This window comes from Callospermophilus lateralis, chromosome 15 (genome assembly GCF_048772815.1).
Source record: "Callospermophilus lateralis isolate mCalLat2 chromosome 15, mCalLat2.hap1, whole genome shotgun sequence".
NCBI lineage: Eukaryota > Metazoa > Chordata > Mammalia > Rodentia > Sciuridae > Callospermophilus > Callospermophilus lateralis.
The window spans coordinates 65,863,162-65,885,226 of NC_135319.1; the positions used below are offsets into that span (position 1 = coordinate 65,863,162).

General features: G+C 34.5%; 1 protein-coding gene and 1 pseudogene across 3 annotated transcripts in view; both read right to left on the reverse strand.

Annotated features, from left to right (window-relative positions):
* Hpse2 (heparanase 2 (inactive)) overlaps positions 1–22,065 on the reverse strand; it is a 649,448-nt gene that overhangs the window by 380,221 nt on the left and 247,162 nt on the right. The gene's annotated exons all lie outside the window — the stretch shown is intronic.
* On the reverse strand, positions 4,794–5,192 carry LOC143381496 (V-type proton ATPase subunit G 1 pseudogene; annotated as a pseudogene).

Sequence of the window (22,065 nt, forward strand, 5' to 3'; positions counted from 1 at the left end):
AGGAAGAAATAAAACTATGTAGGCTTCCAGATGAGATGACTGTCTAAGTATATAATCCCCAAAGTTGTCAACAACAACAAAAATCCTGGAAATAACAAGTGAGGATACCAAGGACACAGGATTCAAAAGTGAATTATAAAAATTCAATTGCTTTATGCCAGCAATGAATAGCCAGGATTTGAAATTTAAAAAAATACCACTTATAAAAGCATCAGTAATTAAATACTTAGGAAAAATTTCAACAAAATATGTAAAGGATATATATGCTGAAAATTACAAAAATCTAAAGAAAAAAATCATTGAAGATTTAATAAATAAAAGGATATTCCACATTCATGGATTGAAGATTCAACATTGTTAAGATTCCCAATTTAATTTATAGATTCAATGCAATCCCAATAAAATTTCTACCAAGAAATTTTGTAGATCCCAACAAACTGATTCTAAAATGTACATGCAAAGGCAAAAGACTTATATTGGCCACCAAAATACTGAAGAACAACGTCAAAAAATTCACACTATCCATTTTAAAGACTGCAGTATGTCTGCATAAGCCTACAATATTCAAGACCAGTAAAGCTACCATAATCAAGACAAGCATGGTACTGGAAAAGAACAGACACATAAAATAGTGGAACAGAATATAGAGTCCAGAAGTATACTCATACAAATAGTCAACTAATCTTTAATGAAGAAGCAAAGGCAGATCTATGAAGAAAGGATAGTCTTTCCAATGAATAATGCTTGAACAACTAGGCATCCATATGCAATAAAACTGAAGTCAGATACAGTTCTTATTCCTTACACAAAAGTTAACCCAACATGGATCATAAATTTAAATGTAAAATGCAAAAATACACAACTTCTAGGAGAAACAGGAAAAAATGAAGACTTCTAGGAGAAAATGGGAAAATCACATTCATAGATATTAAACCAATTTGAACATTTCTGTCCCAAAACACCTTCATGTAAATGTTATAATAGCTTCATGCATATTTGACCCAAACTAGAAGCAGCCAAGTTGTCTTTCAATAGGTGAATATATAAATAGTCGTAGTACATCCATATGGTAGAATATTGTTCAGTGATTAAAATATGTTAGTAATATACAAGAGGCATAAATGAATTCTAAATGCATAATGCTATGAAAAAGGCAAGGCTATAATGATAACAAAAAGATCAATGATTTCTAAAATGATAGACAACATAGTGGATACAAGAAGGTATATACAAAGTAATCACTTCTTTGCTTAATATTCCATATATTATATAAAGAGATTAAAATGAAACATATTAACAGGAGTTACTTCCAGTAAACAAAATTGAGTGACATGTTAAAAATCAATGCCATATATATTCCAAGTCAGTGCCACTTCTAAGCCTCATTACACGTGTGATCTTCAACATTTTCCTACTATCAGTTGTGACAGCAAGATCATTTTAAGGCCACAAAATGGTAGAGCCACAAAGAGAAGTATCCTGGTCCCCGTGCAGAAGTATCTTGTGTCCCTGGATCATAAGGCTTGATCCTCATTTCTCCAAGAGAAAAATAAACCTTTTTTGTGTGTCAAGCCACTGATATTTCAGGATTTATTTGTTACTTCAGAAATTGATAAGGTAACTTTTGTAATTTTCTTTATTATTTTCCAGAATGTCAATAAGGAACATTTAATACTTCTACAATTGGTTAAAAAAATTTTGAAACTTTTACCTTTTAAATCAATAATTTCAGTTTGGGTAATGTACCTAAGCCAAAAAACTGAAGTGTAAGAAAAACTTAAGCACAAAGATATTTACTTCGAGGCCACTCATAAAATTAAAAAATAGAACACAAATGTCATTTATAAAGAAATGTTTAGTAAACTATATCCATGTGACAGGATATTAGGCAACTATTAAAATAATTTTAGTAAAGAATTTAAATGGCATAAGCAAAGGCTTATAATATATGTGAAAAAAGCAAGATTAAAATATGTTCAAATATGGAAAGCACAGAAATATAAACTATTTCACTATAATCACTTCACACACTCATTTATACTTCTTATTGTTTTTCAAGTTTTCAAAAAAAAGAGACTCTAATGCTATTGTGAGAAGCAAGAAGTGCTCATAAAAATGGTATCTAATTATGTTGAAAGAAAGGCACCATAATAGTATTGATGCCACGGGGCTAATAGGAGGGCAGTGAGCCACAGTCTGCTTACCTTCCCCAGCACAAGGAAAATAGATGATAGTTGTGAAGGGAAAGAGGAGTAGCCCCTGAACCCCAGGAGGAGGAGGGGGAATGAGATAGAGCTACTTTGTTAGACAAAACTTTCCCTGGCCAGATACCTTCACTGACCTCAATGCATCATTGGACTCAAGAAGAATTCTGAGTCATCAGGAAAGAGAAGTTATGACTGAAAGGAATAGAAAAAGGCCAGTGCCAAAAGTTTGAAAGATCAGCAAAAGGATATGTGGAGGCCTTCGGGGAGTGCCAGCAGTGTTCTATTTCTTGATAGTTATATGGTTTCATTTACTAAATCATATGTACATGTTTTATGCCCTTTTCAGCTTATATGCTAAACAAAATGTAAACTTAAAAAAATCTCTGCAGGGCTGGGAATGTGGCTCAAGTGGTAGCGCGCTCACCTGGCATGCGTGCGGCCCGGGTTCGATCCTCAGCACCACATACAGACAAAGATGTTGTGTCCGCCAAATACTAAAGAATAAATATTAAAAAATTCTCTCTCTCTCTCCCTCTTTCTCACTCTCTCTCACTCTTTCTTTAAAAAAAAAAAAAAAATCTCTGCAGCAGCATCTTCCTAGATGAGACAGAAGAAGTCAGAGTAGAAAGAGAGAATTCTCAATGCAACTGAGAACAGGCCCAGAGAAACAGTAATCATTCAATGTTCTTGTATTGTTTTATATCTTACAAAGTACTTTTTATATTACATACCTCATTTAAGGCTCTGGATGACTCAGAACAAGATCTAGAACTGAAGTCAGCCAGTCATATCCCCCTTCCACTAGACCAAATTCAACACAAAACACATTGTGAACTGGGGTGAAAAAATCTTTACAGATACGAAGGTGTATTATTCATAGTCTTCCTTTAAGACTTTGCCTAATTGAAGGCATTGAGTTTTTGCCTGCTCAGCTTCACCTTGCTACTGTATCACTGAAGAACTTTCTACCTCTGCTGGAAAAATATTCTTTGAGGTTTTATGATGAGGAATATAAAAAATTAGAATAGGAAGACAGAATTAAGGCCAAAATAAAGCAAGACAAGTTTAGCAGAGAAGGAGGGAAAAGAAGGAGGAGAAAAAATCAGATGGCAATGAGAAACAAGTTGTTGGGCATAGAAGTAGTTTGGAGGGGAACGAAGACCTTGACAAACATTGTTCTAGCCTTTGAATTGTATTTCTTTGACCAAGACATGATGTGGTTCCAAGTTTTCTAGGGATGGTACATTAATCAGTGCCCATTGCAGAATATGTTTGAAGCTGCGAGAAGTACAAAAATAAGATAACTCCTGCCCTTAAGGTGCTCACAGTCTAGTGAGGGAGAATAGACACATAGATAACTAAAGTTCTTTGCATGTGTAATGGAAGTACAGAGATCAGAGTTACTAATTCTGCTAGGAAAGCTGGAACTTTTAGTTTCATAAAGGAAGTGACATAGGGGCTTGGTCTAGGGAGATGAATAGGAGTTACCACATCATAATGGGCATGTGGAATGTGTTTTAGGCAACATAAACAGCAGATAAAATTAACCATTCAGATAATGCCAACAAGTTTGGTGCAGCTAAAGCATAAGGACCAGGGAGGTAGTAAGGTAGTGAATGGGAAAGGAAAGTAGTCAAAGATGCAGTAGGGGTCCAGCTAGAATCAGGCTGAAATGAACAAGAGGTCTGAAGTTCATTGTAAAAGCAATAATAGGCTCACTGATGTTTGTATGTTTTAATATACAATAGCACTGCAAAATAAGACTGGAAAGAGAAATGGGAATGAGGTGGTAACAGGAAAATTAGAAGGCTATGGAAATTAGAAGGCAATATTGAAGTAGTTGTGAAGCCAAGTGGATATGCATTTAAAACCTGCTTTGTCACTTAAATGTGTTTAATTTATTTAATTTAAATAATTGGTGGGGGGTATTCAACTTAAATAATTCCCAGACCTCTGTTTCTTCTTCTGTAAAATAAAGATAATAATATACTTTTTGCAGAACTGTTATGAGGATTGAATATGATAATGTGGGTTTTGTTTTATTTTTACTTGACTGTCTTTACTTCTAAGTGGATTATCAGTACACCAAATAATAATGTTTAGCAAGTTCTTATATTCTATCTCCTAGTTATTTTGATTAAAAGAACACCTAAAAGCAGGCAAAACAAGTATGCATTGTTCAAATCAGTCAGAATGGATAACTTAAAGCTGCTACTGCTTCACACAAGTTATAAACAACTATTTAACACTTAATTCTAAATAAATCCCCTAACCTTCAAGAAAGCATAAGGGAAAAATAATTATTTAATCCCTTTCTTTCTTAAAATAATTTTTCTCCTCAATCTAAGAAAGAAAAACTCAACTTAATACATATGTTATTTGTGCTGAATGTCATAGGAAACCAGACAGCCTCTATTAATAAAACTCTAAAAATATATTAAAAGGTGATATATTGGAGTATTAAGTCTGTATAAGAAAGCTAGATTTGCTACTCTCCAAAAAGTGATGAGACCCACTATATTGCATACATAAATAATTTAATGTCTTTTGATCAGAAAAGAACATGAGCTTTGCTAAAGATGCATATTACATGAGGACACATACAATACCAATCCATGAAGTAGGTACTTCTTTCTTCCATCCATATATGTGATAGATTTCATGGATTTCTGACCTTTGCAGGCAAAGGCCAAGAGGTCATCTAAGACTTCAACTTGTTCTGCTGAAAACTTGTCTGGAGGATGATCATCTTCTCAAGGGTCTCCTTCTCCACCTCAGTATTAAACTGCCATGGATTCCAGTGAAGCGGCTTCCTTGGCCTTCAATTCTTTCTCCCTCCACAGGTGGTACTGTTCAATTTCAGCCTGAGCTTTCTGGTTGGCTGCAGCCACCTGTTGTTTCACTTGGTGATCTTTGAACACCTTTTCCATGATCCCACTTCTCCAACTGCTACAGCTCCTAGATTCCCTGCAACTGACTCACCATAGTGGCGATAACTCAGAGCCGATAATATGTTTTGTGGTATCGGACTAGATATTATTTAATAAATTTTAGTAACAAATGTATTGGTAGTGCAGTGGCACTGAGGCTAAAGAAACAGATTCAAGGGGTGCTCATGAGATAATTACCATCAACAGGATTTGAAGATTAATTGAATGGGTATTTTAAGGAAGATGCAGAGGAAGGGAAAATCCTATAAATATAACAAGTACTTTGTTCTCTACAAAAAACACCTCTAATGCCAACCCACTGAACTGTGAACATCTATCTCTGAAGCATCATGACAAATAGAATAGAAACCTCTATCAATGTGATTTCAGGTGAGTTTAGATCATTCTCCCTTTTTATATCTCCTTCTACAGTTAAGATTCTCCATTCAAAGATTTGAGATCCTCAAAAGAAAAATATTAAAGAACTATATTAAGTAACTCAGATTTAATGTAGAGTTGTAATATAAATAGCAAGAACATCAGTTGCAAAAATGATAAAATAACCCTATCTCATTATAAGGAAACTTTTAATAGCCCACAGAGAAGCGCTCAAACCAAAATGAGATGACTAAAGCCTCTGTCCCCAAAATTTAAACAAAATTATATTTTGTTCATCTTTTTATTTTTTTTAAAGAGAGAGAGAGAGAGAGAGAGAGAGAGAGAGAGAGAGAGAGTGTTTCTTTGTAATTTTTTAAAATTTTTTAGTTTTCGGTGGACACAACATCTTTGTTTGTATGTGGTGCTGAGAATCGAACCCGGGCCGCACGCATGTCAGGCGAGTGCGCTACCGCTTGAGCCACATCCCCAGTCCCAAGTTCATCTTTATAATGGAAGCAATTTTGAGATAAGTTTTTAGGACAGAAATCACTCATAAACTATTCTTCATGTAGTGAAGTAAATTATGTATAAATCTTATGAGTGCACAGCAGAGATGAAGCCGAGCCCAACAATACTTGGAAACAGAACTGGCCTCAAAGAAGACTGACATATTCCTATCCATTTTAGTCAGTTTTTATGTTGCTGTGATTGGCAAGAACAATTAGAGGAGGACAAGTTTATTTGGGGGCTCACAGTATCAGAGGTCTCAGTCCTTAGAAGACTGGCTTTATTCCTCAGGGCTCAAAGTGAGGCAGAACATCATGGTGGAAGAGTGAGGTGGAGGAGCTGGGAACAAGACACCATGAAGCAGAGAGAGAGACTCCACTCTCCAGAGACAAAATATATTCCCCTAAGCAATATCCCCAAAGACCTACCTCCTCAAATCACACTCTACCTGCCTTCAGTTACCACTCAGTTAACCCCTATCAAGGATTAATTCACTGAGAGGGTCAAGGTTCTCACAACCCAGTAATTTCACCTCTAAACCTTCTTGCATTGTCTCACACATGAGGTTTTGGGGAACACCTGTATCTAAATCATAACACTAGCTTTGGGGTTCTTCCTGAAAACCCAGAAAACACCAACCTAAAAACTCTCCATTGTTGAGGAAAAATAGTCTAAAACATACCCAAATGAGCAGTTCAAACGCCACTCAAAATGCCCAGGAATGTAGAATACTGATTAAGCGCCATGGTTTGAAGACACATGAATCAGAGCAAAAGAAATAAAATTAAAGCTGTCACTAGGGGCATCTTAGATGGGTCTTTTAAAAAATTTTAAACAGATCTTTGGAAAGGGAAGTATCTAAGGACTAAAATGTAAGAAGAAGATTCTTCAATAAAAATAAACAATCAACTGAATGATTGGTAGAGCTCAAATCCATAAATAATTGAGGGGAATAAAGTCAATTTATTTTTTTTTCATTTTCCCGTAGGATCTTTGAGGGAAATGAAATTTTAGAAAGTGAAAACTGAAGATTTAATCATTGTGAAAACTAGTAATATTTCTTCAATAAAAATAAGAGGCAACACAAAACAAAAATCACTATGAATTCTCCAACCAACACAATTTAGAATCAATTGGGGCATTTATGTTGCTGGAAGGAACCATAAAATAAAAACTAAGATTGCTCCAACATGTTGCCCAGAGGCCAAATAGCAAGCACTTCTTAATCCAGGACAGCCACACTTAGTAACTTGCTGTAACATCAAATGTATGTCTGATCCAGTATCTTCTTACATAAGGAATGAATGCTTAATAAGAAAAGTTACCCAGTCCTATGAAAAATCACCCTAGTTGAAGCCAAGAAATCTGAACCATAGGAACATAAAGATACCTTCCCTCTATACTCAAAGGCAAAAGGAAAATAGAAGATGGACATCCATTTGCTGTCAAACTTGATTGAATTTTAGCACATTCCATATGCCCTACTAACTAAGCATTCAGAGAATCAAGGCAGGGAGGTAATGTGACAGGCTTCATACTAAGACTCTATGTCAAAGATCAACTTTAAAAAATTAATAGAACTTATAAAGCAATATCCAAAAGTGTATACACAGTATAATCTCAACAATTTACAAAGTAATATGTTCTGAAAAGAACAGAAAGCACTGAAGGAAATGTGCCAAATCACTAATAGCTTCTGTTTTTGATGGCAAGATTATTTTGCCTTCTAAATTCTTCTTTGTACCTCAACAAATTTACATGCAATTTTTACATTATTCTATATCCTTTTCTAAAGTTTTCATGTTATACAATGAACAAGCAGTAAGAAAATAAATTTTAAAATAAAAAAAATGGAAAAAAGGAAAAATTCAGTTTTAAGGGAATGATTCTAGAATTTTCTTCAGAATGTCATGATCTACTGACTGTTAATATCATCAAAAGTATGCGACTATGCTTTAACAACAGTCTAACATGCCCCAGTCTCTGGTCTTTTCTGTCATTGCATTTCCTCTCTGCAAACTTGCTAAAATGTTCACAATAATCTCATTCCATAGAAACTGTATGAATGAGAAGAGAAAGGGAAAAATTGCAGTTGTGGAAAGAATAAATATTTGGAAAGGGGGACCAAAAAGAGTGAGAGGAACTTTCACAGAAATTTGCATATGCAGAAATGCATATAAAACTCCAAAGGAAAGTTACATCTGATTCATTCTACTATCTTTCCTATTTCCATGCCCCCTCACATCCCTTCATTCCCCCTTGTCTAATCTAATGGACATAACTTTTTTATGTTCATATATGAATACATGACCACTGAAACTCCACATCATGTACAACTATAAGAATGGGATCCCAATTAGAATAAGTTTTACACCACTGAAACTCCACATCATGTACAACTATAAGAATGGGATCCCAATTAGAATAAGTTTTACTCCGTGTATGTATGTCAAAATACACTCTATTGTATGTATATCTAAAAAGAACAAATTATAATTAAAAAAAAAAATCTCCAAAGGAGGTAATATGGAGGCTGTCCTAATAGGAAGAAGAGTACAGAAAGAATGTAATGGATAGGAGAAAGAATAAAACGAAAGGATAGCAGGAAACATACAAACTTTAAATTTTTTTTCTTTTCACATAGGATTCACAACATTCCTCAGAAAATTCAATTTAGTTGCCCTGTTCTAGCTTGCTAACCAGAACCAATTTAATTTTAAATCTACACACAGAGCCAAGGGGGATGAAATATTTTGCAATTACTTTTAGCTCCCTGTTGGAAGGAAGAATAAGATTTAACCAGTTCTGCTCCGGCTGCGATAACTATCCAGGTTTGTCAGAGGCCTAAGAGGTGTCCTTGGGCTGAAGATTAAAGAATGGAAAACTCTGTACTGAAATTACTTGCTTTGTTTAACAACTTAATGGGAGTGAATTTTGAGAATGTGACAAATTGCTTTTGATTTATCTGCACAGAGCATGAAATACTGGTGCAAGAAAGCAATTTGTTACACAGACAATGTCTACTTTTTGCTATAAATCTGTCCACTGTCACATTATATTTGACATCTAGTTAGGTGATTTTCAAAGAACTAGTTTATTACTGCACTTAACAAAGAGCAGGAAACTGATATATGATTCTCTTGTTGCTTCTCAGCTACCAGAAACACATTTCTCAGGTATCAGTCTATGTAAGTGTTTTTTGGTTTTATCCTCTATTGTGACAGATAGGTAAACAAGCTGATAAAATCAAGTACTTTCTAAAAGGAAAAGTTATCATATTTATGTATGCTCCTGGCTTGTCACAAAACTTCAAACAGTGTCTGGCTCTGCTTACCATCTGCACAAATTTATTCCAAATAACATAACAAAGTTTGTTTCTTGATTTCTTTCAACATAAATAGAACTATTAAGTTTGGGGATGTTTATATTCTAGGAGATAGTCAGATCATATGTTCTGATTAACCTTAGCACATAGACTTGGCCCCTGCCACCACACATACCTCCTGCCACCACACATACCTCAGCCCCACCTACTCTTGTCCAAATTTCTCTTCAGTCATCTCTAGAGCTTATATCTTCAGAACCATTTGTTCCTCACCATGCCTAATACTGGGAGGAAATGAGGTTGCTATAGGTCTGGCTGAAGTCCCCCTTGGGCTGTGTTGTGGTCTGTCTTTATTAAAAGCAAAATAAAGGCCTCACATGGGGACTTGGCAACTATTCCAGATTATGCCAGGCTTTTTGATTCTTGCTTTTTTCGGAAAGAGAAGTAGAAAAGGAGGAATCCATTTATAAATGTTATCCAAATAGACAGATCTACCCAAGACTATTTTATCACTGTCAATTTAAATGTAGCCATTCTGCCCACACCAATTCACTATTAGTTTGTTGAAAATTGGAGGAATTTGAGAAAGAAACACTAGCATATATAGTAATAATCCTCATGAGCAAAATGAGAAGAACTACAACGGCTCTATATATGGTCTAACTATATGTATTAGGTATTCAGTAAATATGATGTTGATTCCAGAATTTTATTTTGTATGGTATTATCTAATTTAGTAGTTTTTTTTTTTTTTTAAAGAGAGAGTGAGAGAGGAGAGAGAGAGAGAGAGAGAGAGAGAGAGAGAGAATTTGTTGATATTTTATTTTTTAGTTATCGGCGGACACAACATCATTGTTTGTACGTGGTGCTGAGAATCGAACCCGGGCCGCACGCATGCCAGGTGAGCGCGCTACCACTTGAGCCACATCCCCAGCCCCAAATTTAGTAGTTTTTATCATCATATTCCTAGACTGAGTAGAAAAACTCAACAAATATAAATTATATCAGTAATATTCAGATGAGTGAGGTGGGAATTATTCTAAAAGACATGATTCTAGACTCAATTGTGGAAAAGTCTATCTTCAAATCCTAGCACCACCACTTAACTTCCCTGAGTATCAAATTCTTCATCTTTAAAAGAAAAATAATATTTTTTCCTCATAGAGTTGTTATGAGATTAAGTCAACTAATTTGGTGTCTTCATAAACCCACAATAATAGGCACCTACTCTTATGATTACTATTTATTATTTTTTCATGGACTATTTACTTACCACTATAAGCTGAACAATTAATGAATAAATAAACATCTAGCAACATTTGTATAAGAGAGAGAATGATAAGCACGGAACAAGGAAGTTTGATTTCCTTAAGTCTTTCTTTCTTTTTCTTTTTTTGAGAGAGAGAGAGAGAGAGAGAGAATTTTTTAATATTTATTTTTCAGTTTTCGGTGGACACAACATCGCTATTTTATTTTTATGTGGTGCTGAGGATCGAACCCAGTGCCCCGCGCATGCCAGGCCAGCGTGTTACCGCTTAAGCCGCATCCCCAGACCTCTTTAAGTCTTTCTGATAGCAAAACCCATAAGGTATTTTAATGAAGAACAGTCCAACGTCACCAGGAACATTTTTCTGCAGATACACCCCAGTATAACTGTTCAAGTATAGATTATATAGAAACAAAAATGATAGCCATTCTTGCAAAATTGCTCAGGCCCTCAATTATATAATATTATGTAATATTATATATAATATAACATATATTATATTATATATATATATATATATATATATATATATATATATATATATATATATAACAAAAATAAATGGTGTGGACATAGCAGTAAAGCAAATAAGGCAAATGCTCTCAAGTAATGAAAATGGTAAGCCATAGTAACAAAATAGCATGGTACTAACATAAGAACAGGCATTTAGATCAATGGAATAAAAGACAGAGACAAACCCATGCAGATATACCTATATTATTCTTAAAAAAAAATTGCTAAAAACATACATTGAAGAAGACATAGCCTCTTTAACAAATAGTGCTGGACAAACTGGATATTCATATTTAGAAGATTGAAACTAGATCCTTATTTCTCATCCTGTACCCAAATCAACTCAAAATGGATCAAAGATGTAAATATAATACTAGAAATTTTGAAACTATTACAAGAAAACAGGGTGAATAGTTCAAGACATAGGCACAGGCAATGACTTCTTGAATAAGATTCCAACAGCTCAGGAAATAATAGCAAGAGTTGACAAATGGGACTGCATCAAATTTAAAAGCTTCTGCCCACAAAGAAAACATTTAAAGAGTAAAGAGACAGCCCACAGAATGAAAGAATATCTTTTCCAGCTATTCTTCCTACAGAGAATTACTATCCAGAATACATAAAGAACTCAAAACTTAATACCAACAGAAAAAAATTCAATCAATAAACCAAGTGAACCGAATAGATATTTTTCAAAAGAAGATGGAAAATTGTCAATCATTATATAAATAAATGTTTAACATCTTTAGTCATCAGGGAAACTCAAATCAAAACTATGTTGATAGTCTATCTCACTCCAGTCAGAAGGGCTATCAACAAGAATATAAAAAAATAATAAATGCTGACCAAGATGTAGGAAAAAAGAAACCCTTAGACACTATTAGTAAAATTGTAAATTAGTACAACCACAGTGGAAATCATTATGGAGTTTCCTCAAAACACTAAAAATAGAATCACCATATAACCCAGTTGTTCCACTGTTTCATATAGACCCAAAAGAATTAAAGTCAGCATAGAGATACCTGCATGCCCATGTTTATCAAAACACAATTCAAAGTAACCAAGTTCTGAAATTAGCCTAGATGCCTGACAATAGATGAGTGGATCAAGAAAGTGTGGTACATAGACAGCAGAACATTTTGTAATCCTAATGACTTGGAAGGCTGAAGAGGAAGGATCCCAAGTTCAAAGCCAGTCTCATCAGCTTAACAAGGCCCTATGCAACTTAGTGAGACTCTGTATCAAAACAAAAGTAGAGGGGGCTGGGGATGTGGCTAAGTGATTAAGTGTCCCTGGGTTCAATCGAAAGAAAGAAAGAAAGAAGGAAAGAAGGAAAGAAAGAAGGAAAGAAAGAAAGAGGAAAATAGAAAAGGAGAAGAAGAAGAACATTTGCAGAAAAATAGAGATTATTATTTAGGTAAAAGAAGACAAATACATAAAGACAAGTATCACATGGAATCTAGAGAGAGATGAAAAAAAAACAAAAAAGACATGATGGTGGCAGAGATTATTACAGAGAAACTATTAGAGGGGAAGGGTTGTGATCAGGAGAAGGGAGAAAAGATGATGGAAAGGGTGATATTGGGTGGATATCAAAGTGTGATATTATATATATAAATATGCCACAATAAACCTAGTCTATATAACTAAAATGCACCAATAAAAAAAGATGTAAACCTCAATGTCAACAAATTCATTTACTGAATATTGAAACTGAGTTTCTTATGATTCCTTAAGTATATTTTCATTTTATTCATTTCACAAATATCTGTTCAATACGACTCTATGGTGGACACTGTGGGCAATACAAATACTGTAATTAAATTTTGGTTCTGTTAGACCAATATTTATTGAATACTCCTCATGGGCTAAGCACTACACTATTTGCAAGGGTGGTAAATAAAACTAATTCAGCCTGGGCCTTTGAGAGAACAAGATAAGTAGCTATAATACAAAATATGGAGCTTCTAATTACAGACTGCAGAGGAGTGGATGACCAGAAATCAGGAAAAACTTCAAAAAGAATATGGTATCTGAGCAGATTTTTGGTAGTAGTGTGTCAAATGGACCAAGATAAGTATATCCTGTGAAAGAAATTTTTATAGGCAGGCAGTGTGCAGAAATACAATTGATTCCATACCACTAAAGAGAAAGTGGAGTTGGAATAGAAGATAAAAGTTAGTAAGGGAGGCAGAAATAAGTTTGTGAATGGCCTCTAATGCTGGGGAGCTTGGATGTTTTTTTTTTTTTTTTCCTTCTAAATGCTAATAAGTCATTGAAATTCTCTAAAAAGGTTAGATCTGTGTTTGGTAATTGTTTGGAAGGCGAACTAAACAATAACAAAACTAGAGGCAAGGAGGATAGATAGAAAGCTGCTAAAAAATGTAAGAAAGTTAGATGAGGAAATAGCTAACGTAACAGCACAAGGAACAGAGAAAAGATAAATTTTAAATATATTCAAGAGACAAAGTTAACAATCATTTTAGATTAGTCAATGTTTATAGAAAAATAAAATTGAGAAGTATGTATAAGAGTGTTCTTTCTGCTCACATAAGGATAGACATTTGAAATACTTAGAAAAACTATTAGATACAAACATGGCAAAGTTTTAACAGATTAAAAAAAAGGTCTAGAAAGTTGGATCTGGTGTCTAGAAAGGAAGAGATAAAGGGATTTTTATAGATAATGACTTAGATTTTAGGGCATTTACTTTTAGAAGAAAATTCCACTGAAATGAAAAGACTGCTTCTTGATTCACTTGACACTGATAGTAAATTTTAAGACAATGTTCGTTTGGCAAGGCAATGTGTAACTGGGCAGACATTGAGATGCTCTGCTCAGATCCCTTCAAGAGAACCTGCTGCTAGAAGCATAGCTTTCTGATGGGCTCCAGCTGCTGTACCTTTAGATTCATGGCAGCATTCACACTGAAGCCAGGCTCTCCATCCCAACCCCTCCCCCCAACCCAGACAATGACTAAGCACAGAAGGTGCAGTAGAGCTAGGCCAGTCCCCTACAATATGGGGTTTCACTAATGGGGAATTTTTGCTTAAAGCTCCCTACCAGCCTGGCCAGGACTCAGAACTTCACTGTGGCTTGAGGCTCCTTCTGCTCAGTTCTTTTTCTTCCTCCTTCTCCTTCCATAGGTGTCAGACGTGCATCACCAGTTGAAGGTTCTTGCTGTCTATTCCTACACCTTTCAAACTTAACTCTGCCAGGATGTTTCTCAAAATAAAATTCATATACGTCCAAGAGAGACACCCTTTTTGGTGTCTGCTTCTCAAAAGACCTGAACTGACAGTTTAAGTAAGTTTACTAAGAATAAGAATCACAAGGAAATGTGAGTTCCTCCTCAGAGATTCTCACACCTAAACCACCCCTGGGAAACAGAAATCTAACTGATCCTTAGGGTTTTCCAAGATGATACATCCTACCCCAGTGTTACAATAGCCCTCACAATTAGACATTTTATTATTGACTTACCCACTTCCCTTGGGTCATATGTTCTATTCTAACTTCCAGAACATCTTTTACTAACATTTCATATAATTAAATTAAATTAGATTAAACTTCCCATAAAAGCTGGATTGAACTAAAAATAGTGAAAACTCTATCCATAAGAATTTTATTTTGAACTGAGTGAATTCTCAACTTAAATAATCATAGTCTCCTCTTTGAGCCCCAGGGGCACAGGCAATACAGGCAGACAACATAGTCTCCTCCGGAGTACACATTCATCTACCCTCTCAGGAGAATTTGCCTTTCCTGCTGCAAGCAGCTTCATCCAGCTGCCAGTAGAATATTTGGATGACATTGCCTCAAGTCAACACATAAGAATTCTAGTCAAGGGAGGCAGTCTGGCATAGTAGTTAAGTATACTTCTCCTATACACTTGGTTTAAATCCTGGCTCCATTAGGTGCTCAAACTGGGTAACTTCAGAAACGTGTTCCCTTCTTCTCTCTGATCATCAGTTTACTTGTGTGTAAATTGAGTATAGTAATAGTACCTTCCTTGCATGTTTGTTGTGAGGATTATTGCTATCTGCCAAGGCAGATAAAGCATTTAGTACAGTTCCTGGCATGGACAGAGTACTCAGTAACTGGAAATTATTTATTTATGTCATTGTTGTTAGCAGAAGCATCTGCTCTGGATGTGGACAGAGTTGCTTATCCACACTTGGAGAAGCCAGTGGTCATATAAAATGGTTTGGCCTCTTTTTTGACGAGAAAGCTGAGAAGCTATGTAAGTGGCCACACATTAAGGTTCAGCCTTCACTCACGATAGCAAAGGAGATGCTGGCCTCTCTCTGAATAAGGGACAGACAGCTGGAGAGGGCCAAAAGAGGGATTACCAGAAGATTATGATGGTCAGGGGAAAGCTGAAATAACTATTTTAACAGACGATTTGTGCTCCAATTACCATTTAAATGTTCATGGTAAATAAGGATCCATAAAAACACATCTGTAAACCCCAAACTTTAGTGACTGGAGCTTTGCATGGTTCATTAGCACATATTCCTTTGCCCAACTGTGATGTCACTTATCAGCACAGACATTCTTTTTTCAAAGTCTATTCTTCAGGAGTTGGGACCAGTGCCCTGTGATGAAATTTTATGAAATCAGTGCAGTCACAGACCTTCTCCATTGAGTGAAGGGAAATTTATTAAGTGAATATCTTCCATGATGTTCTATTATCTACCCTTTTATTCCTCTTTTAAGGTAAAAGTTGGTAATTATAAACTAGAAAGCAAAAATTTACTACATGCAAGTGTTTAGCTATAAGGAAGCACTAAATTCAAGATCTGTACTCCAGACTTGCTCTGTCCAACAGAATTATAACGGTGAGTCACAAATGCAACTTAGGTTTGTAATTTTAAAATTTCTATTAAACACAAGAAGTAAAAATAAGAATTATTACATTAAATAACAATATAAATTAATTATCAACATAACTAAAACTTGTTTCAACATGTAATTAATATAAAACTTTTAGTGAAATTTTAATTTTTTATACCAAGTTTCAAAATCCCATGTATATTTTACACTTATAGCATATCTCAATACACACTAGCCAAGTGCTTATTAAGTTTTATTCTCAAAATAAATATTTTCAAGTACTTATTAAGTTCATGTTGCTAGTAGCTACTAAATTGGATAGTGCACTTCGGGGGACTGGACTGGGCAAGAGTAGGGTTATATAAAACGCCAGGTTACCGTTATGGTTGTTTGTCATTTTGGGCTGCCTAGCATCTTTTGAAAATTCTTCCTATGTTAAGGGAAATTCCACATTATGAATATCATTTCAAGAAAATAGTAGAAATAACTTACTTTCTCAGATTCTCCTTCAAATAATGGCCAATCAGAAACAACCACATGAGATTTGAATTATATAGAGAAAAGCATGAAGAGAGTGGCACTGTGTATGTGGAACTGGTGTTCTCGTAGAAGTGGTGGTGAAGGCATGTAGTTTTAATGGGCACCAGCAGGAGTGATCTGAAGTCTAATACTCAGAACCCACGGATACAGGTATGTTCTGCTTTAACTATGGCTAGTAGAAGTGAAAGTGGGGCCTTATGGAACTACTTCAATTTTGGATAATGTTTCCATTAAAATCCAAACCTGGCTCTCTGAGCTACCTGTTATCCTTTTTTTCTTTCTATACTCTAGTTCTTTGGTCTAGATATGGAAGGTTCCCCTAAAGCCCATGTATTGAAAGCTTCATCTCCAGTCTGTGGCACAATGGGGAAGGGTGAAAACTTTAGGAAGTGGGACCTAGTGGAAGGAACTTATGCCACTGAGGATGTGCTCTTAAAAGAGAATAATAAGATACCGAACTGCTTCCCAGTTGCCAGGAAGTGAGCAGTTTTGTTCCACTACACATTTCCCACCATGATGTTCTGTCTTGCCACAGGCCCAAAATCAACAGAACCAACCAACCATGGACTGAAACCTTTCAAACTGTGAGCCAAAATAAACCTTTTCTTCAGAAACCTTGATCATCTCAAGTATTTTGTCATAGTAATGGAAAACTGATAAAGAAAACTAGTTAGTGTGGCCCCTCAAATTTAGCCCTTCAGAACTATGAGCCAAAATAAACCTCTTTTCTTTAAATTTTGCTAGTCTGTAACATTGTGTTACTAGCAACAGAAAATGAACTATGATGGTCCTAGCTCATATGTCACTGTTTGAATTAGACATTCTTTGAACATTCTAAAATCATACCCTCTTTCTTCAAATAAGTCCAGAATCCCCAGTCTCCTTTACCTTGAACTACTTTGTTTGTTTAACTAAATTATAAATTCATTTTAACTAAACTTATAATTGAAATAATTGATGCACAGGGATCCCATGTGCCTTTTACCCAATTTCCCCAATTATAATATATTTTATAACTATAGTACTTCATCATAACTAGAACACTGACAATGGATACAAATAAAACAGAACATTTCCATTATCTCAAGGATCCCTCAAGTTCTTCTTTTATAGCCACATCCATTTTTCTTCTTTGCTCTCCATCAAAAATTTCACCCTTGGCAACCACTAACCTGTTCTCCATTTCTATAATATTTAGCTTCAAGAAGATTATGTAAATGCAATCTCACAATATCTTAACCTCTCTGGATTAGTTGTTTTTTTCATTCGGTATAATTTTCCAGAAAGTCATCCAAGATGTTGTGTGTCAATAGTCCATTCATTTCCAGGGCTGCAAAGTATTCCGTGGTTTGAATGCACCACAGTAGTTCAAAGATTAATCTACTGAATAACATCTAGGTTGTTTAAAGTTTTGAACTATTACAAATAAGCTATTACAATTTTGCATAGGTTTTTGTGTGAATATATTTCCATTTCTCCAGGATAATGTCCAGGAATATAATTATTGGATCAAATTTCTTATATTTTTCTTTTAACAAACTGCCAAATTAAAAAACATGCTTAATTTTCTTTTAACAAACTGCCAAACTATTTTCCAGAGTGACTGTGTATTTTACATTCCCATCAGCAATTAATAATTCTTTGCATTTTCACAAACAGTTGTTGTTATCATTATTTTTAATTTTAGCCAGTCTGATGGGCCCAGATATCTCATTAATATCTCATTGTGGCTTTAATTGGCATTTCCTCCTGACTAATAATATCAGCTATCACATGCTTATTTGACATCTGTATCTCCTCTTTGTTGAAATATCCGTCTTTTGATAGTTTTCTAACTTAGTTTGGTGAGTTTTGAGAGTTCTTTCTGTATTCTAGAATCTAGTCTTTGTCAGATATGTGGTTTACAAATATTTTCTCCCACCTACAGTTTTTCTTTAGACTGGGAGATGTAGCTCAGTGGTAGAGCACTTATCTAGCATGTGGGAGTCTAGGTTCAAACTTCAGTACTGTGAAAGGAAGAAAGGGAGGGAGAAGGGGAAGAAGAAAGAAAGGAAGGCAAGAAAAAACAAAAAGACATCTCCCTATAGTTTGTCTCTTTCTCCTCTTAAGTAGACCTTTCACAGAACAAATTTAATTTTAACAAACTCCAACTACAATTTATCAATTTTTCTAGGTGTGGTTTCTGGTGTTGAGTCTAAGAACTTCCAGCCTAGCCCTAGATCCTGGATTTTGTCAATATTGGATCCTGAAGATTTTTTGTTTGTTTTGGAAGGTGTATGGTTCTAAGTTTTGCACTTTAATTCTGTAATCAATTTTGAGTTAATTCTTATATAAGGTATGAGATGAAGTTTGAGGTCCTTTTTTTTTCCCCTAGGATGCTCAAGAGCTCCAACACCATTTGCTGAAAAACCTATCCTCTATTGAATTGCTTTTACACCTTTGTCAAAAATCTATTGGGCATATTTGTATGGGGCTATTTCTACGTTCTGTTGTTGTCCACTGGTTTATTGTCCTTCCCTCTGCCAATACTGCTCATTTTTTATTAATGTAGTTGTCTAAGAATCTTGAAGTTAGTAAGTCAGTCTTTCTACTTTATTTTCTTTTTCAAAATTCATTTATTTATTCTACTTTATTTACATTTTTATGTAACTTTTAGAATAATTCTTTTGTATCTACAAAATTTTTTCTGAAATTTTGATAGAAATTGTGTTAAACTTGTATACCAAATTGTGGGAAATTGACATCTTTACTATATCTAGTTTTCCAATCAATGAACATGGTATCTGTCTCTGTTACTTAGATCTTCTTTTATTTCTTTCATTTGTATTTTATAATTTTCAATATACAAAACTTATACATATTTGTTAGGTTTATACCTAAGCATTTCACTTTTTCAAACAATTATAAATGATACTCTACTTTTTCAATTTAATGTATACATGTTCATTGCGGGTGTATATAAATAAATACAATAAAGTTTATACATTGACTATGTATCCTACAACCTTGATAAGCCCATTTTTCAGGTCTTGTTTTGATTTTGGTTTGTAAATTCCTTCAGATTTTCTACGTAGACAAGCATGTCATTTGTAAATAGGAATAGTATTTATTTAATTTATGTTCTATATGGATTTTATTTCCTTCTCTTGCCTAATTGCAGAGTTTTAAATTTCCAGCATTTTGTGTTTAATAAGAGTGGTAAAAACAGGCATCTTTGACTTGCTCCTAATCTCAGGGTAAAAGCATATAGTCTTTCATTACTAAATGCATATAAGTATAGGTTTTGTTAAGTATGGATTTAAGTATATTAAATATAGGTTAGGTAGATATCTTTTGTCAAGTTAATAAAGTTGCACTCTATTCCTATTTTTCTGAGTTTTATCATAGGCAATATTGGATTTTGTCAGATGCTATTTTGTATCACTTGATATATCTAATCTCTTCTTTGATCTGTTAATAGAGTGGGTTACACTGATTGCTTTTCAAGTGTTGAAAGAGCCTCGCATCCCTGGAATAAACCCCATTTGACTCTGAAGTATATTTTTAAAATATATTGCTGGATTTTATTTGTTAATATTTTATTAAAGAGTTCTTTTCATCTATATTAATTTTAGACTTTGTTCTGTAAATTATTTGTACTTTTTGGTTTTAATAAAAATGTTCATAAAATAAAATATGAAATGCTTTCATTTTCTGGAAAAATTGTGTAAGATTGATGTTAATTCAATTTAATTCTCCAAATAAATCATCAGATAATAGAAATGTTTGTCTTGGAGTTTTGAAATTATAAAATCAATTCTCTCCATTGCTATGCAGATACTCAAATTAGCTATTTTGTTTTGGTTGAGTTGTGGTAATTTATGTTTCTTGAGGAATTGGTCCACTTAGTCTAACTTGTCAAATTTATGTATATAGAGTTGTTTGTGTTTTATCTGTCTTTTTTTTCTGTTAGTCTGTCAATTTTATTGTTCTTTTCAAAGAACTGGCTTTTTATTTCACTGATTTGTCTTTAGTGTTTTTCTTTTTCAGATTTACTTATTTCTGCTCTTATTTTATTATTTTCTTCCTTAAACTTTTAGCTTATATTGCTCTCCCTCTAGGTTTTTTTATTATTATTATTATTGACTGGAGACTCTTCTGATGTATGCATTTTTGCGCTGTAAGTCTTCCTGTAGGTACTGCTTCAGCTGCATCTAACACATGTTGATTTATTTTCTTTTTTATGCAGTTTAATAATGCACTATCTTAAACTTCATGGAACTTATTGTTTTGACTCATGAATTGTTAAAAGTGTGTGGTTTATTGATTTTTTTCCAAAATTTCGGGAAATTGCCTGCCATCCCTCTGCTATTGATATCTAGTTTCTTTCCATTACAGCTGAATACCACAATCTGTATAATTTCAATTCTTTTAAATTTGTTTAGTTTGTTTCATGGCCAAAGATATGGTCTACCTTGATATTTGAGTATCTAGACTGTGGGTTGTGGAAACGGATGTGTGTTCTACTATTGTTGGGTGAAATGCTCTATAAATTCTATTAAAAATCTATTAAATTCTCTTGGTTAGGTACTGCTGAGGTGTGTGTGTGTGTATATATATATATATATATAGTGTTGATTCTGCGTCTAGTTGTTCCACCAATTTTTGGGAGGAGGGTGTTGAAGTATCCAAATATAATTGTGGATTAATTTATTTCTCCTTTCAGTGCTATAAGGTTTTGCTTCATATCTTTGCAGCTCCATTATTTGGTTCATATACATTTGGAATTGTTATGTTTTCTTGGTGTATTGAACCTTTATCACTCTGTATTCTCTGTTTCTGGTAATTTTTCTTTTTTTGCTTCAGTCTATTTTGTCTGATATTATTGATACTGCCGGTTAACAGTAACAAGTTCTGATTCCTCACATGTTGAAGTGTAACATTAGAGGAGTACACAGAGGCAAGCATATAAAGCAGGTTTTATTTTAAAAGGGGTAACATAGACTTCTTCTGGGAGAGAGAAGGGGGACATAACTGGTATCCTGGTATTCCAAGAAGTGAGAGCATTTTTCCTTTTTTATATATCCTAGGCTTCCTTTGTTCTCCTGCTCTCTTCCTCTTATCTCTCTCCTTTCTGCATATGTGACTAGGCCCAGGAGATGGCCCAGATGAGTTGGCCAAAACGTGAGAAGCAGATGGTCTGGAGGGGCCAAGGTGGAGTGATCCTGGCAGGAAGGGGACCCAGGACACATTAATTAACAACTTTCACAACTCCCTGTAGGGGAATAGGTTATCTTAGCAATAGGTTGGAGCAGGGGCAGGTTATCTTGATAAGGGTAGAGGAAGGCCTCTGAAGGCATTGACATTTCAATTCCTCAGTCCCCATCTCCTGGACCCAAATTGACCTCCATCCTGTGGATGGAACCTTTGCCTATCTGCTCTGACTGCCTGTCTTCAATTCTGGTTTCATTATTATAACTAGTTCTGATTTCCTTTGATTAAATATTTCATGGTATACTTTGTTTTTTCATTCTGTTACTTTCAACCAGACTATATTGTTGCATTTGAATGAGTTTCCTGGAG